Source organism: Thermobia domestica, chromosome 2 (genome assembly GCF_964235325.1).
Source record: "Thermobia domestica chromosome 2, izTheDome1.hap1.1, whole genome shotgun sequence".
In the NCBI taxonomy this organism is placed as follows: Eukaryota; Metazoa; Arthropoda; class Insecta; order Zygentoma; family Lepismatidae; genus Thermobia; species Thermobia domestica.
Genome location: NC_137455.1, coordinates 318,488,144 through 318,505,820, shown reverse-complemented (window position 1 = coordinate 318,505,820; position 17,677 = coordinate 318,488,144). Strand labels below are relative to the sequence as shown.

General features: G+C 35.0%; 1 protein-coding gene across 1 annotated transcript in view; it reads left to right on the top strand.

Annotated features, from left to right (window-relative positions):
* The first annotated feature begins 8,214 nt into the window (after nucleotides 1-8,214).
* LOC145678642 (aminopeptidase N-like) overlaps nucleotides 8,215-17,677 on the top strand; it is a 53,116-nt gene continuing 43,653 nt past the window's right edge. Inside the window, exon 1 of the mRNA XM_081749008.1 lies at nucleotides 8,215-8,320. The gene's annotated coding sequence lies outside the window, so the exon portion shown is untranslated. The remainder of the gene's footprint in view (nucleotides 8,321-17,677) is intronic.

The window sequence follows — 17,677 nt, the reverse complement described above, 5'->3', positions numbered from 1 at the left end:
AGTTAATATAATGAATTTCAGTTACCTAGGTTGAAAGACTCGTGAAATACTCAATTTTTTGCAAACATTCGGACCCCTACTCCTCCCACTCCCCCTTAGGATGTAGAATAATGAAAACTATATAACATGCTAGTTGGGATAAGGGACTAACTATATACCAAAATGTGATTTCATTTGACTTTGCAGTTTGGCCGTGATAATCAGGAACACATAGTTACATTTAATTTTTATAGAATAATTCACATAATACATGTGATTCAAAAATATTATTTATCTAGTAGTTAGCTTCTCTAAAAATACCCACAGACTGTGTCTCGAATTCCATGAAGTAAGGAATGTTTCTACTATTACAATTACAAATATCAATATCCAAATGTGTCTGAAGTTCTGTTTTCACTTGTGAAATTAGTGTCGAATTCATAGTTTGAGTTCGTTAAACTATTAGATTATAATTGCGATGACATTTAATCACGAGTTTAGGCATGAACAGTCATGTCAGTTGGATTGAGAATTTACAAGGGCAGCTCGGAGGGACGTTATTTCACAAGATTAAATATTAGATAGATATATGTATGAATGTATATTCCAGTACAACCCCGGAACGTCTGGAGAAACTTTGACCAAACTTGGTAAACATATGACTCTCAGTTTAAAAAAAAAGGATACTGTTGCTGTAAAAGACCTCAAACGATGGGACTTGGAGGAAGTGACATGTATAAACATTAGTGGCAATTCATTGTTTATTGGGTCGCTGAAATGAATAGTGACGTACACAATGACTTTTAAGTTCAAGGTCATCCCATCACACCAACTCCCAAAACAGTCCACTTTAGAGTTAACTAAATGTTTCTTCAAATATTTCTGGTGGTAATAATTCATTTTATCATATTTTTGTCCAGTTCTATTAATAAAGTAAAATGCTGTGCAAATTGAACTCAAGAAACGACGAGTGAAAGTCCCGCGCTCTATCAGTGAGCTAACATTAACAAAATTACAAATGTAATCTATATAATAAAATTCAAAATGACTACGTTTGTACTCTCAATCTCTTTAACCACCATACCGATCTCGATCAAATTTCCAACATAGATGAAGTCCGTGCCTGGAATGATGTTTATCAATTCACTTTGACGGTAGTACATAGAGGAGGGGGAGTAGAGGAGATATACAAATATTGCAATTATAGTTCATTTGCAAGTCTACGGTGAAAATTTTTGTGTGCAAGTAAAAATGTCCGGCCCCCAATGAATACGGGCCTGATTCACAGTAAAATGCTCTAAATTGTTAAGAATAACTATTTGAAAAGTACATGTACTGTTTTGAATAAGAATCATTACGAAATTGTCAGTAGAACGTGGGACTACTTTAGTATAGAATGTTGTCATCCTTAGTGCTGACCACTAGACTACCCGGTAGTATGAAGATATAATGCTACGTACTTGTGAAGAGAGAAGACGTGTCGGTAAAGCATTCATGACTTTGTGCTCTGTTAATGTTCTTCTGGCCGCAAAGCCATTTTTGTTAGGGTGTTCTCGTGGGCGGAAACCAATCATCTCCAAATGTTAAGACACGGAGCCAAGTTTATTAAAATTTGCATAGATTTGAATAGACTGAAACTTTCGGGCCTGTGGCTAGAACCCATCTGGCTCGGTACGAGAACTTATCAGTCTCATCATAAGGCTATAGATTTCTATTAAGTTACAATTCTATGTATTAATGAGCATTGTTATTACCACTGGAAGCGTTGACTAGTACAATTTGTCTCAAAATTGATTAACTAATTATTAAAGTTTCTTGATTCTTAAATCCTATAGCTTTGCGACACACCTAATGAGGCTCCGAGACCCTAATGTGTGGCGAATCACAGCTCTAAAACACTGATGGGTTGCACCTGTTTATATATAGCTGATCCTAGAGTTTTAAAATTGTGCTGTTCCAGAATGGAAATAGATACCAGTCACTTTTCTTGACTCACTCTGTACTGCACATCTGAAGAAGAAAAAAATTTTCAGAACTATTCAAATGAGATTATACTTTGTGAATGTATCTTTTGCTATTGTGCAAATAATGTAGAACATTAAAGTTGCTACTATAAACAATTTAAAATGTTTCAAATCTTTGTTAAAATAATCAATCATGCAGTTCTAGCTTATCTCAAATGCATAACATTAGAATGTAACATAAGCCGTTCAAATCTCTGTTCATCTCCTGATATAATAAAGTATACATTACTTGTTTGCTTGAAAACATAGTAGAGTTATGCTTTGCTTAAATGAAAATCGACAGATTTTCTAATTAAAATTACATGATTCTGCATCAAGCACTAATTTTCACCATGACCAAGCTATGAGAATTGGGAAACAAGTATAAGAACCCAATGACAAAGATTAAATTTGTTATATCATGATATTTCCGGACCAATTGAGGAATTCGAATGGGTGGAAATAGGTTGAGAAATTTTGACAGAGTGTGTTATTTTCTACTGAATAGCTTTTCTTTATAAGATCATCTTGGATTCTGAGTGCAGAGTAAAGTTTTTAAAATTAAGTAGAACAACTCCATATGTAAGGCATATACTGGGTTTATGATTGTGCAATGCCAACTTCATTGTTTTGGGTTTACAGTGATTCAGTGGAGAGAATAGGATGATAACAGAAGACTACAAGACTTAAGTACTGAAGGAATCCGGGTTTTTTGGAGAATTTTTTAGACTTTCAGTCAAGCAGCTACTGCATCGTCACTATTTATCCTAGGATCATGGTTCATACATCATTCTCTTTAGAATGGAGCTGGCTTTCAACTGGTACCACTGCATGCCCATATCATATAACAGAAGAGGGAACATTGATGTGAAAGAGAAAATTTCGGAGGTAAAAATTTATTCACACTTTGAGCCCCTCTGGAGCGGCCCTGTGTGAACGTAGAGATCTCAAAAAAGGTGATAAATAGTACTTGGTAGACTGAATATGTGTGCCAAATTTCAAGTTTCTATCTTGAATACTAAGTTCGGGAGAAATTTTATCAAGAATCCCACGGTGCTCCAAATTATCGCAGAAGACCATGATCTGAGGTAAAAAAAATCCTGGGACATCAATAATTACCCTAGGGTCATGTTTCGCCCATCATTCTCTTCAGAATAAAACTGCCTTTCAGATGGTATGGGTCAAGTGTCTCCATCGTGTATCTAAGGCGGGAAAATCCCGAAGAAAGGGATTTTTTTGTCTAAATATCCCTTTTTCCAATTTTTTGCCCCTCTGGACCCCCCTGTTTTAACGTAGAGATCTGAAAAAAATCTGATAAATACTACTAGGTGGGCTGAATATTTATGCACAATTTCAATCTTCTAGGTGCAAAAGTAAGCCCACCAAAAAAAATATATACCGATAATGTCCCATATTCCTCTATACAGAAGTATATTTTGATAAACATTCTCTGGGACATACCTAATTACTCTAGGGTCATGTTTCGCCCATCATTCTCTTCAGAATAGAACTGCTTTTCAGACGGTATGATTCACGTGTCTCCATCATGTATCTAAGGCGGGAAAATCCCGAAGAAAGGGATTTTTTGGTGAAATATCCTTTTTTCAACTCTTTGCCCCTCTGGATTCCCCCTGTTTTAAGGCTGAAATCTGAAAAAACATCTGGTAAATACTACTTGGTGCACTGAATAGTTGTGCAAAATTTCAGTCTTCTAAGTGCAAAAATAAGCCCGCCAAAAATTAATGAAAATAGGTTTAATAAGAGAAAACATATATTTTAAAATTATGACGTCATCACCTCCTATATCTGGACGCAGGAAGCTGTGAAGCCATACGTAAGGTATTCTACAATGTCTCTGGAGTTGAAAAAAAACGGACGAAAAACCTCAAATAGAAGAGTTATAACGGAATGTACCATGAAACACCCGTATGGTACAAATTGTACCATCAGATCCCTTAAGGGATAAGAACTCAATGATAAACATTAAATTTGTTATATCACGATATTTCCGAATCAATTGAGGAATTCGAATGGGTGGAAATAGGTTGAGCAATTTTGACAGAGTCAATTATTTTCTGCTGAAGAGCTTTTCTTTATATGATCAGCGTGGATTCTGAGTGCTGAGTAAAGTTTTTAAAATTAAGTTGAACAACTCCATATGTAATTCATATACTGGGTTTATGATTGTGCAATGCCAAGTTCATTGTTTTGGGTTTAGCCTTTTATTCAGTGATTCAGTGGAGAGAATAGGATGATAACAGAAGACTAGAAGACTTAAGTACTGATTTTAGTTTTATGAAAATGATATTTACGTACGAAAAATGAAGGAAATTTTAATATAACAAGTATAATGAATTAATACATTAGGGTTTTTTACAATTAGGATGAAGCAACATAACTGATGAGACTTCCCTTTTAGAAACTCAGAAGCTCCTAGAGTGATGTTTCATTCGTATACATTGTTTCTATTAGATACACTTATAATTAGAATTAACCTAGAATAAGAAGATACATTCAGTTACCGAGAAAATATGTTTTCCTGTGCATCGTGCATTGATTTTATCTTATCTCAATAGCCTACATTCGAAATAACAAGCATAAATCATGACATGAAACTGAACTCATCACTGCACTCTTTCAACCTCTTAATAATTTTCTAAAATAACAGATGAAATTGCACACTTACAGATCATTTTTACTCTTTTACTTATTTAAATAACAATAACATCAGATACTACTTTCTTTTTACTATTAACATTATCTGAGATATACATGTTGTAGTTTGTACACAAACAAAATCAAGGTTTTGGAAGCAAGATTTAAGGGCAATGTTACTCACCATTACAGATAAGATTATGAGAGGAAAAATCTACCAATTTTTCGATAACGCTAATTCCTATGATTCAGTCACCAATTCCGTTAATAATGTCTCCCTCATGTTAATAGATATCTATTGTGCAGACAATTTGCAGAGTTAAAAGTATTGTAAGGATTAAATTGCCGTTTAAAAGATATTTTGTTTCAATTTACTTCGTTCCAGGACAAGGCTCTAACTGTATTTAGATTTAGTTAGGAATATGTGTATATTCCTCCAGTAATATATTATGACAATTTAATTGCAACTTAAACTGTATTCTTTCAATTAAGTTTCCTTTAAACGAATAGTGATTATGATAAACACGAACGTGCTTTGCTGTTAATCATTAAGACAATGGGTAACCATAGTTACATTTCAGCATTAACACTAGTGTATTAATTTCAAACCCTTATTTTTCTCATACGAAGAGTTATTTTTCTTTAAAAAAAATCATTAAAGTACAAAAGTTTTCAAATATTCATTTCTGTATGTCTTCATTATTTTTAAATTTATGGCATACAAGATGGAAATTTTTAAATTCAGTTTTGATGAGAAATCAATGAGACGAAAAATTAGCTCTAAGGAATGCCATATGAGCTTACACTTTCCCAGAATGATGCTTGTAGTTTTCTGAGGGCATGGAAAAACTCAAGATTTGCTACATCAGATTGTAAATTCTGAGGGAAAAACTATCTACGACAGTCGTAAACGATCAAGATAGTGCTCGGGTTGTAATCCATCTGCAGAAGATATTGTTGCTGCCATTGTGGTTGGGGGACCATCATGTCCTTTTCCAGTAAGACGAAAACATCACATTCACATTATTGCTGAATTCTATGTGAAATGCACGGCAAACGTGATAGCAAAAACCTAATAATGTTCAACAGACGGCGTACTTTCTCTGTATGACAATGGATCTATTTTATTCCGGCACAGTCAGGCACTCCAATAGCAGCACTACGAAACTATTCTCTATAAAAGTTTATTCTACTTACGTCTCTTTCATTACCACTTCTTTCATTACTTCTGGCACACTCCTCAGAAAAGATCTTCCCTGATGACTGGGGGATTAACCATACGCCTTGGCATTACTTCATAAGACAGACTCGAGAATTCTTTAGTCGTGGAGTTCAACCGTTGGCTGAACAACGGTAAAAAATGTGTGGTTGGACCTGGAGGCTAAATTGATTAACCAGATATTGTAGGTGTTCATTCCCATGTGTTAATTTGAAAGTGCCATGCTCTCAATGGAACCTTTCAATCGTAAACACTGAATATATTAACCTAATATTTTGTTGTGTATATTTATTTACATTAAAGAATTGAGTTGATTTTGCGTTTAACATTCCGTTCAGCAGCGAGGATATATGAGACGTGAACCTAATGATTAACGTGGAATCTGAACCACATGAGCTCTCGCGAGGAATCAAACTCGAGTTTACATTAAAGAAATACAAGAGTAAAGAGAAATATGAAAACACCTGAAAAAATGATTATTTGACGCAGGGGATAAACAGAGATTCTGTATGTTTTAAAGGAAATCTGCAGTCCTATTTCATGTAAAGATAGTTCCGGTAGTGACAAAGTAGATTGACAACTTAGCCGTACTATTATTTTTCTATGCAATGTTGTGATGTCGATGATAGTATGGAATTTCATCTTTGTGCTCATAAACAACGAGTGACCCTAATAAAATGGACATCAGCTTAAAGGTAAAGGCCATAGCAATGGCGAACAAACTTTACTCGATTGGATAAACGGGGCTACAAAATCTTCACATAACCATTGGCAGGGACGTGACAATGCAGGGACGGCACTCTTTAAATATCAAACTATTAGAATCACACTCTAGGTAACTCGTTCTCCAGATGCACATTCGCCCAGAAGTCGCAAACAGACTAAAGATTTACTCATGACCAAGTGGCCGTCTTCCTTTCTTCGATAACCCATGTTTGAAGACTTTGAATCAACTGTCCCCTCTTAGAAACATTTTGATTACTGATGATTGACTTTGCTTTTATATGTTTCCTGCTTGTGAGCTCCTGTTTGTACTACCTTGGAGCTGTAGAGTTTGTGAGAATTGTATTAATTTCATCAACCGCTGTTATAACTGCAGGGTTCTTATATTCCTTCATAATTATACGCAATGTTTATCTGCCTTAATCAATTAATTCACATTTCTATCCATACCGGTGTTTGAGGATGTATCTTTAATTTTCAGTCCTACTAAAGGCCTTCGTAATCTCAAATACTGCACATTACGGCACAAAAAATAGTTTTGCTACCTTGATCACTAAACGAACCTCAGTAACTTTTCCGAGGTTTATTTCTCTTACCCCAAACATGATTTACTGATGAATGCTCATAACGCTGTCTCCACTACAAATGAAGTTTGCCGCATGTTAAGGAGGCTGTACCGGTGGTTCTATTAGGGAAATACATCAGCGTCATCTACAAACTTCACCATTATAAAAATATAAAATCACTCGGTGTTTCATGTATTTGTTAACCCTTGTACTATAATGTATGCAGGCAACGAACTAAAAGCAACTATAAGATATTAAGTGAGTTAAGAACTAACAGCAAAACCAAGAAACAGGAGATTGGAGAAATAGTTCATACCAATATAATGAATTTAACTAAATTCTAAGGATAGAGAAATAAACACATATTCAAATTATTCTATATTTTTATTTTGAGTATGAAATATGAGAGCCCAATAAAAAGGAACAGATATTACCCCGGTGTCGCATATTACCCCAGTATCCATTTTTTGTCGGTACATGCCAACTCTGAACGCTGTCACTTCTGGTTTTCTATACCAGAGTTCGCTGGACTTAAGAATTACACCATATATATTAGTAACAGCAATGGTTAAGCACCATATGTCATGATTCGTAATTGAGAATCGAACTCGGGTTTCAGAGCCGAAGACACTTTTACGAAATTAATTAAACAAATAATTAATTTTATTTTGTCTTATTTGTATTACTTTCTTATATAGATGTAAGTTCAATAACATGTTCAATTTCCTCTAAAACCTATTCCATTATTAAAAAATAAATAAATGAAGAGAAAGAAGGCAAGATAAAAATAAGAAAGCAATCTGAATCTGTTCCTGCAAACACTATTATCTATCTTGTGGCATTGAAAAATAATATTGGTCATTTCACATCTTAACCTGTTGTTTTGTCTGAAGATAACAGAGATTTGTTAGTGATAGTAAGGCATTGTATGTCCATAATTGAATCATTTTTGCTGTATCATCACATCTGAATATCATAGAATGACTGTATATTGGGGAAAACTTGTCTAGCCGATAAAAAAGTTACATAATTATATCTTCATGAGCATAGTTATTGTATCAGTGAAACAGCAATTGTTAATTTTTCTTGATATCTGTCCATTATAAAAGGATGGATAAAAATAACTCTAAGCTTTCTTTAGCCTACTGCCATCAGTTAGTCCAGGAGAAAGGAAGGTGAGTTGCTTCTGAGAATTTGCATCGTCATTGTGGATAATAGCAGTAGTAGAAACTTGGGATTTAATTAAAATTATTAATAATTACTTTTAATGTGTGACTATGTATGAACCAGAAAGGTGACAATCTTATATTTTGACGAATTGACATTTAATTTGAAATCGTAAAGTACAAACAGTTCTTCCATTGGATTATAGGTAAAAATCTAGTACAAACCATCTTGTGTACAGGTTACTTAATGCTTAATATTCAAAATATATATTAAATAATTCTTTACATAAACTGACCACCTTCTTCTCCCACTAAGATGAACGTTTTGTAGGGTTTCATGGACACTCTATATACAAATAATTGCTAACTGGATTTTTGATTGCTACAAACAAGACTGAATTGATATTTGGAGAATGAAATCAAACAATTAACACATAATCGAAGGTAGACCCCGCAAGTTACATTTTGAAAACGGTATAACACTAGTGAGAAAAGATGACAAACACGTAGCATATTTATTTTTCAGCTCTCAATGGTAGAACTCTTACGTCTGGTGAATAGTGTCTCTAGTTCGATCCTTATCAAGTAAGTTTGTAATACACAACATTGTGACAGTGAGTTTTCTCGGAGTACTCCCATTTCCTCCCACTTTTCTATTCCATCAATACCTTCATCATCATCCAGTTAGTTTTATCATTGTCTCCCTTATCCTAGGGACATAATCGTGGAATTTCAAACTTAAAGATTTCATTTTTGTTTCCCAACTTAAAAAAAAGTAACTCGAAATGGTATTAACGGCTTAAATTCGCCATAAAAGAGTATTATTTTTAATACTAAAACTAATTGCGTTATGCCAAATATAATTTATTTAATTCTGAAGTAGAATACATTTATAACACATTACTACATTGCTTATTTTAAAATAGAGGACAGACTTATTCTCATGGATTTTAATTAAATACCAAGGTCCAATTGATCCCGTTTATCATTAGAAAAATTAAAAGATTTTCTATGTCAATTCCGTCCTCAATGTAAAAATAGTATGCACCTTAAACCAGGGATTTAAATCACGTTATGCACGTCTTTAAAATATTGTTACAGTTGTAAAGCGATTTGTTCGACTGTATGAGTATCATAGTAGCCACTTCAAAGAATTCGATCAATCAAGACTACTTGGTGAAAACAAAAATACTAAACTAGTTTAAATACAGTAAATGGGATCAAGCGAAGCGTACACAGCTGTATGTTAGAAGGATAGTGAGCGTTAAAGTCGCCGTTACCTGTATACATGTTAACGAATTAATTCAAGTAATGTACTCGGATGAGATAATCGCTCTAACTATTCATTACAAAAATACAAATAAAACAGAATTCGACCAGTGTGATCCCAACAAACGCACATATTTCTATGTGTGAAATATAAGATAAAGATAATTACGGGTTAAAGCCACCGTTACCCTGAAGATGTTAAAAGATTGACTACATTAACGAACTCGTCTAGATAATCGTTCTTATTATATGTTTTAAGAAAAATAATTCAAAATCCACTATCATGGAAGGTAGAATAAAAGATGTACGTACTAATATAACACTCTTCTTTCTTAAGCTTTTGTAATCCTAATAAAAAATATATATGGACAGTTGAAGAGTTGGATGCAAGAACTAGGTAAGTCCACTTTAAGAAATGTTTCCGAAGCTGCCTGTTTCTTGCTCTAACTTCACAATGAACAGTGCAGGTAGGTACTTCCTTTTACATTATAACACTGAACAAAATCATTGGATCAACATGATTCTTACACACAGTGTAGAGTGATTTTTTCCCTAAAGGAACATGTGAGAATCTAAAACAAAATGGGCCTATCCTAGTTCTTGCACCCAACCATTCAATTATACTTTGTGCAATATAATTCAGACAAAGACACTGAAAACTAACAGTATTCAGAACTTTCTTAATAAAACATCGTGCTTCATCTGATAAAGTTAGTTACCTACCATTTTACGATTGCATTGAAAACTGGCAAATTTCCAATTAACAAGGATAGATAAGGTATTGATCTGACCCCATCTGACCCCATGCCGAAAGAGAATGCTATAAAATGGTAGTTTCCTTCCAAACTTTTAATTTTGTCTATAAAGGACACATAATACTTTCCTTTCTGCAATATTTTCTATCACATTCTATTTCTAAGTTCGGTTTTAGTAAAACATATTTTCATATTTACTATTTTTATTTGCCAGTCCTAGAAAAGGAAAACTCAAGAACTACGTGACGATCACCAGTAATCTTAGCCGGACAAAACAAAAAGGCACAGCCGAAAGTAGTTACCTGGAATTGATTTAGCGTTCTAAGAATGACTACTATCTTGTCCCTTAGCCGTCTATTCAAACCTGAAATTGGGGGCCATGGTGTCTCCATAGTAAAAGGATTACCTCTGCTATGGGAGTCCCTGGTTCGATCTCCGGCGAAGTAAGTTTGTGGTAGACATATGCCACAGCATATATCTTGTCCGTGGGGTTTCGGTACTCTCATTTTTCTCACATTCTCATCCCACCAATTCCTCAATCATCTTTCACTTGCCTTAATCATATATCTCCTTTAGCCAAAAGGGCATAATTGTAGGGCGTTAAACTAAGCAACGATATAAATAAGCAACGATAAACTGTGTTGCCCTGTCAATTCCCGAGCAAGTAATTTTTTCTTGCTTAAGCTTAGGCTTAAAAGTCATCAGGACAGTCACGAGTCAGCTTAGCAATTAAGAATATTATGGATTTGATAACAATATCGGTTATTTTAGACATGTTACTGTTCGTTTACCTTCCTTGACGAAGGGCGGTTAAAATTGTACTTGAACGACGTCGTTAGTGCTACTAATTATCTCAGCGACCTCTAAAACTGTGGTGTGGACCGTTGGGACTCTATAGTTAAAGTACCCTGGGTTCAATTTTTGATAGTAGGTCATGTGATTAGAATCCTCCGTTAAGCAATAAGTCCACGTCTCATATAGAACAAATAGTATTTTTTCATGATCATACAATACTTATTGTAACCATAATTACAGTCCTTGTTAAAGGATACACAAAATTCCAATCTACCATCACTAATACCCCTCATTCATCCTCTCGTTTTCGTACATACACTTCAAGCCCCAAATCCGACTCACAGGTCAAAGATCCAGTGAAGAGCTGCATAGGCAATTAGATCTCCTAAAGATCTAAGTGCACAAAATTTGGTGCTTCCAGGTTACTGTTTTCTAAGCAAATAGCTGATGACAAACAGACCAACATAAACGCATACACTAATTATTTAGTTATTATTAAACACGATATAAAGTTTATATCATTTGAATTTTCTCACCTTCCTTTGGTCAATGGATATTTTCTTTCTGACCGAAAGTAGTAATTTAATATCACCGTGTAAAAATAATTTTCAATGTACCGCATACTAAAAATATCAGAAAAAATATTTCATAGTTATGGAGATACAAAGTTTCAAACAATATAAAAATGAGCTACGTCACAGCAAACCATTCTGCAGCACTTCCATCAACTTGGAAGCACTATAAGTTAGAGATGCAAGGGCTCGGAAAAAAACCGGCTTTTTTGGAAAAAAACTCGGTTTTTTCTGCTTTGCTTTTTTGCTTCGGAAATTTTGGGCTTTTTTCAAAATACTCCTTTAAATGGATAAAACAGACTTTGTATCGCTTCTCTATAACACAAAAAATCATTTAATTAGTGGTTGATGCTGATAATAATATAAAACCTCGAAAATAAACTATGAATTTCGAAAAAATATTTCAAACAATTTTTCTTCAACATATTTACATTATGAATTCCACAGGATTAACCAATGTATTTGGTCTAGGAATTAATTCGTGCGGGTGGACAAGAGATGGCGCAACGAACGGAGCGTTCCACAGTTCCGTGTATCCACACATGTGTTGCAAACCCCTGTCATCGCGTATCGTTCGTAGTATACGGCAGTGGATTAAAGCGTCAACAACACCAGTTTGTAGTTAAGTGAACATGGCGCAATTTGTGCCTGATAAAGTGTTTTTGCGGGGTGTCCTGCTGCATTACTTTAACATGCAGAAAAGTGCGACTGAAAGTCATCGTATTTTGGTGGAAGTGTATGGTGACCATGCTCTAGCTGAGCGAACGTGTCAGAAGTGGTTTGCACGGTTTAGAAGTGGTGATTTCGGCTTGGCAGACCAAGAGCGAGCTGGACAGCCAAAAAAATTTCAAGACGAAGAATTGACAGCATTGCTCGAGCAGGATTCGTGTCAAACGCAGGAACAACTTGCAGCAGCATTAGGTGTTGATCAAACAACAGTCTCCAATCGCTTGAAAGCCATGGGAATGATTCAAAAGATGTCACATTGGGTTCCACATGAATTGAAAGACAGAGACGTTGAAAGACGAAAAACCATTTGCGAATTGCTGCTTCAACGACAGAGCAGAAAGGGGTTTCTGCATCGAATTATTACGGGTGATGAGAAGTGGATCCATTACGAGAACCCTAAACGAAAAAAGGCCTGGGTGAAACCAGGTGAACCAGGTCCATCACAACGAAAACGAGATATTCACTGTGCAAAGGTTATGCTGTGCATATGGTGGGATATGAAAGGTGTGGTGTACTATGAGCTGCTGCAACCGGGTGAAACTATGAATGGAGAACGTTATCGACGACAATTAATGCGTTTGAAGCAAGCTCTGGCCACAACACGACCAGAATGGGGGAACAGACATGATAAACTTATTGTTCAATATGATAACGCTCGCCCACATGTCGCAAAACCGGTCAAAACCTATTTAGAAAATGTCGGATGGGAAGTTTTACCCCACCCGCCGTATTCACCAGACGTTGCTCCTTCGGACTACTACTTGTTCGATTGCATGAACAACGATTTGATTGGACAGCGGTTTACTTCTTCAGAAGATATCGAAACATGGGTCTCTGACTGGATCGCTTCCAAGGATGAGGACTTCTTTCGCCACGGAATCCGTACATTGCCTGACAGATGGGCGAAAGTGGTGGCTAGCGATGGACAATATTTTTCTTAAGGTATTTATGTATTTTGTGTTTGTACTACAGCTTCAATGTGTGCGTACCAACCGCACGAATTAATTCCTAGACCAAATATATAATAAGAATTTTTTAACCTCCTATATACAAAAGTAAGCAGAGTTGGCAAGAACCGTGGTTGTTTTTGAATATGCCAAAAACACGTTTTTGGGGGGATGTTTAAACCAGGCTTTTTTGGTTTAAACCAGGCTTTTTTGACTTAGATTTTTTGCTTTATGCATTTATATTACATATTCACAGAAATAGCCTAAGTTTGTTTCGCCTTGATGTTATTATGCAACAGCGGGATTATGCCGGAAGAACTCCCATAAGCTTAAAGAAGTGCGATCAGTAAATTTCTTAAGTTGAGAATCTCCCGCCCTAGCCACTGGGAAAATCCCGTCATTACTTGAAATGTAAGACAATAACGGGAAAATCCTGTTATTGCTTTGCATGTAAAATTTAAAGGTCAACGTACCATAATCAGTACGCTAAAACTGAGGTATTAAATTACAAATTTAGTACCGGTACGTAGATATCATTGAAAGTCCAATCCAAGCTAATGTTGGAAGCTACGTAGGCAATCGATAAATTTTGCCAATTTCTATCAATATATTTAAGCAATATTGGCTTCTTTATAAAACAACACGCATTTAGGCATGTAGAAATATACAATTTGGTTTGTTTCGTATATTTAGGCTTAACATCCTTACGAAATACCGAGGTTATCAAGGAGAAGACTTTCGCTTAAACTGACATCCGAACCGCTACTTGGGTTACGCATGAAAAAAGTATTGTGGTTCGACTGAGAATTGAACATGCGATACCTTGATTAAAAGGTGAAAGAGAAATAAAACTATTGCAGGTGGTTTGATATCTGGAAACGTTACCATGAAGTTCACACGATTCGCATTTTTCATTCTTTTTATTTTTGTGGTTTAAACCAGTTATTAAAAAAAAAGTTGGTGTAAATCAGCCAACCCTAAAAGTAAACACTTCTTTTTAAAGAATACACAAATAACTAGCAAAATAGTATGTAGTATTTTTACTTCAAAATATTCCATACCGTCAAATGGGGTGAATAGAAACATGGGGGTGAATAGAAACAAAACTCCCAGATTAGTTTTGGATTTATCTGGACGATAAATTAATCAAGAAAACTGAAATTTCTTAACATAGTCTTATACGGCTAAAGTGTCCAGGGCAGAGACAAAATGTTTTACTGAGTTGGGAACACTGAGGTAGACGGCAGTAGCATTAATGTGTTACTGAAATCTTACACGGTATTTTAGCGCTCCTTAAACTTTCTTGGTAAGTATGACATTTTCATATTTGTTGCATTTGAACATATGCCTATTTTGTAGTTTGTTGTTTCATTTACTGACGTTCATAGTAAAAGTTTTCCTTTTGTAAATTATTTTTAATCAAAATTTAACTTTACTAGGTTATTGTTATGATTTTTAATTAGTGGGATGAATAGAAACACTTCTTGGGAAATTCTTGAAATTCCTCAAGGAGTGGAAAATTCTTGAGGAGCAGAAAAAAGGACCTGATAGGAATGTATCAACCATCTCTAAGAACAAATTTCCAAGTCTTCTGAAAAAAAAAAAAAAAAAAAAAAGTGAAACTGAAGAAGGAAAATATCAGGGCTGGATTTGAAAAGTGTGGAATTTTTCCCCTTTGTCGAGACCAAATACTGAGGATGTTGCCAAAAAAAGGCAATGAACGAGAAGAAACAGAACAGCAAAAGTCATCTCAGACTGTAAACCGTTCCCTTATGGATCTTCTCAGGAGCATGAGAGAAGATGAAAAAATTAAATAAGGGAAGAAGAGAGTACGAATAGATGTTTCTGGTAAGACTTTGGTTTGTTTTCTGAAAATGATACATTTTCATCAAATCACAACGAAACTCAACGTACCTTTGTATTGTCGGAAGAGGAGAAAGACAACACTCCAGAAGACAACATTCCAGACGATCACGAACTAGATGATGGTTTTCTAAAGCTGGTGATTTTGCTGTGGTAAAATGAGAAGCTAAAACTCGATGACTATTCAGCACCCAAGTGCAAAAATGGGAACATGATGCATATGTGGGAGTGTTTTATAAGAGAGCACATAAACAATGAAATTTTCAGAACGAAACTGTTGGGTTTTATTAGGAGTTCGTCAGCACGCTTTAAGTATATGATAACTTTCGGGCCCCTTCGTGGCTAAGCGGTTAGCGTACGCGCCTTTGGCGTGGGAGACCCGGGTTCGATTCCCGGCGGGAGCTCATGTAGTTCTGATTCTACGTTAATCAGTAGGTCCACGTCTCATATAGCCTCGCTGCTGAACGGGACGTAAACCTCACAATCAACTCAACTCATGATAAGTTTCCCTGATGATTTCAGTGGTTTAAATCTTATTCAAATATCATCAAAACTATATGGTCGTTTATACCTATATTGTGCATTGTATTGTTTTATAAGTTTGTAACTTATGTAATACTGGTCTTATTGAACTAATATCTTGCAGGTATCAAATAAATCGTTCGTTTCAACAAATACGCTGTTTCTTTTTTACCTTTCCAATAGTATAAAAGAAACAACAATGAAAATAAAGTAATTGTTTCTATTCACCCCATGGGTAGGGGTGAATAGAAACATTAAGAAAAATCAAGGTGAAGAAAAGTGGAGTTGATAAATTAATATGACGTTTACTGAAATTCATTAGCATATTAAGACCTTTCTTTTGAAATAATCTGATACGCGAAATCTTTAACATTACCAGACTTATATTCTCATATAGCCAAAAATGTGTTTCTATTCACCCCATTTGACGGTACCCTCTTTTTGAAACAAAATAAAATTAAAATAAAACATAAGAGAAATACTTAGATTTATATGATACACTTAAAAGCTGCACATCTAGAGCTTTTGGTTCTGTATATTCTTGAAATTCTACAGTTAAGTTTTATAGAACCACCATCACAGTTTACCCAATCCTCAAGTTTTCTGAATTTTTAACAAGAGGGATTCAACATATCATTACGGAATTCCCCCCCCCCCAAAAAAAAAAAAAAGACTACGGAATATATTTAAGTTAAGCTAAATATAACTGCACAACAAACATGACTGAGTGATTAGCTTTAGCGCTTCTATCGGGAAGTCCGGGATTCAACCAGCATTCGACCATTCTGACAAAACTTTTCTTCATTCCATCTGTGAATGTAGAAATAGTGCGTGTACTGTGAGTTGGGCGACTTCCTTTTTTATTGTTTTTAAATCGTTATTATTACTAATTACCAGCAGTGACGGTTTTGCGAAGGTTAGGGGAGCGGTCTTTCGGACTGAAGCCCGTTCCCCAAAGTTACGGAATGTCTGCAACAAACGAAATATCTATTATTTATGCCTTTACTCATAAACTTTAAGCTCCCGTCAAATAAAAATTACGAATGTTTAAAAAAACTAAACATTAGTAAGAAACCCTTCCCAAAATACTTTTCTAAATCCGCCACTGATTCTCAGTATAAAATGATTTTTAAAGTTGTATCCGGAAGATTATTGCTAAACATATAAACGAAACGAAATATTAGTTATGCCTGTACTCATAAACTTCAAGCACTTCCCAAATAAAAGTAGGACTTCTTAGGAAACGAAACAATCAGAAAAACCCCTCCTAAAGTACTTTTCTAAATCCGCTACTGATTATTTGTATAAATTGGTATTCAAGGTTGTGTCCGGAAAATTATTGCTAAATCACTTCACAGCTACAGTATAACAGAAATGTGGAAGTACGGTTTGACGGATATATTGAAAAACGTACGCTTTGACGGATAAATAGAAAAACGGGCAAGTTTAACTTTTGCGCTAGAAGCTAGAGTACTAAAAGCTCTTAGAAATGAAACACGGATGACAAACTAGAGAAGAAAAAAGATTTCGATAACTCAAAAGTTAAAATAAAGTTAAATAGCCTCTAAAATTACCCTCAAATACTACATTCTTCATGTTAGCTTTAATTCGTAAAACATGTGCTCCATCCATCTTGATGGTGAATTTCAGAGCGAAATATCACATTCAGGTCATGGAATTTTTATCTAACTATAGAATATACTATAAGAAAGCTATTTAGATAGAAAAATCATGAAGTTGAAAAAAGCCAAAATTTCCAAAATTCTCGTTTTTTTCCCAAAAAAGCCGGCTTTTTATGTGAAAAAAACCATCGATTCAAAAAAGCCGGCTTTTTTGCATCTCTACTATAAGTTGGGTCTATGAGTCCCACATGATTTGATTCCGGACCAGAAGAAAACGCGAGCAGACATCTGT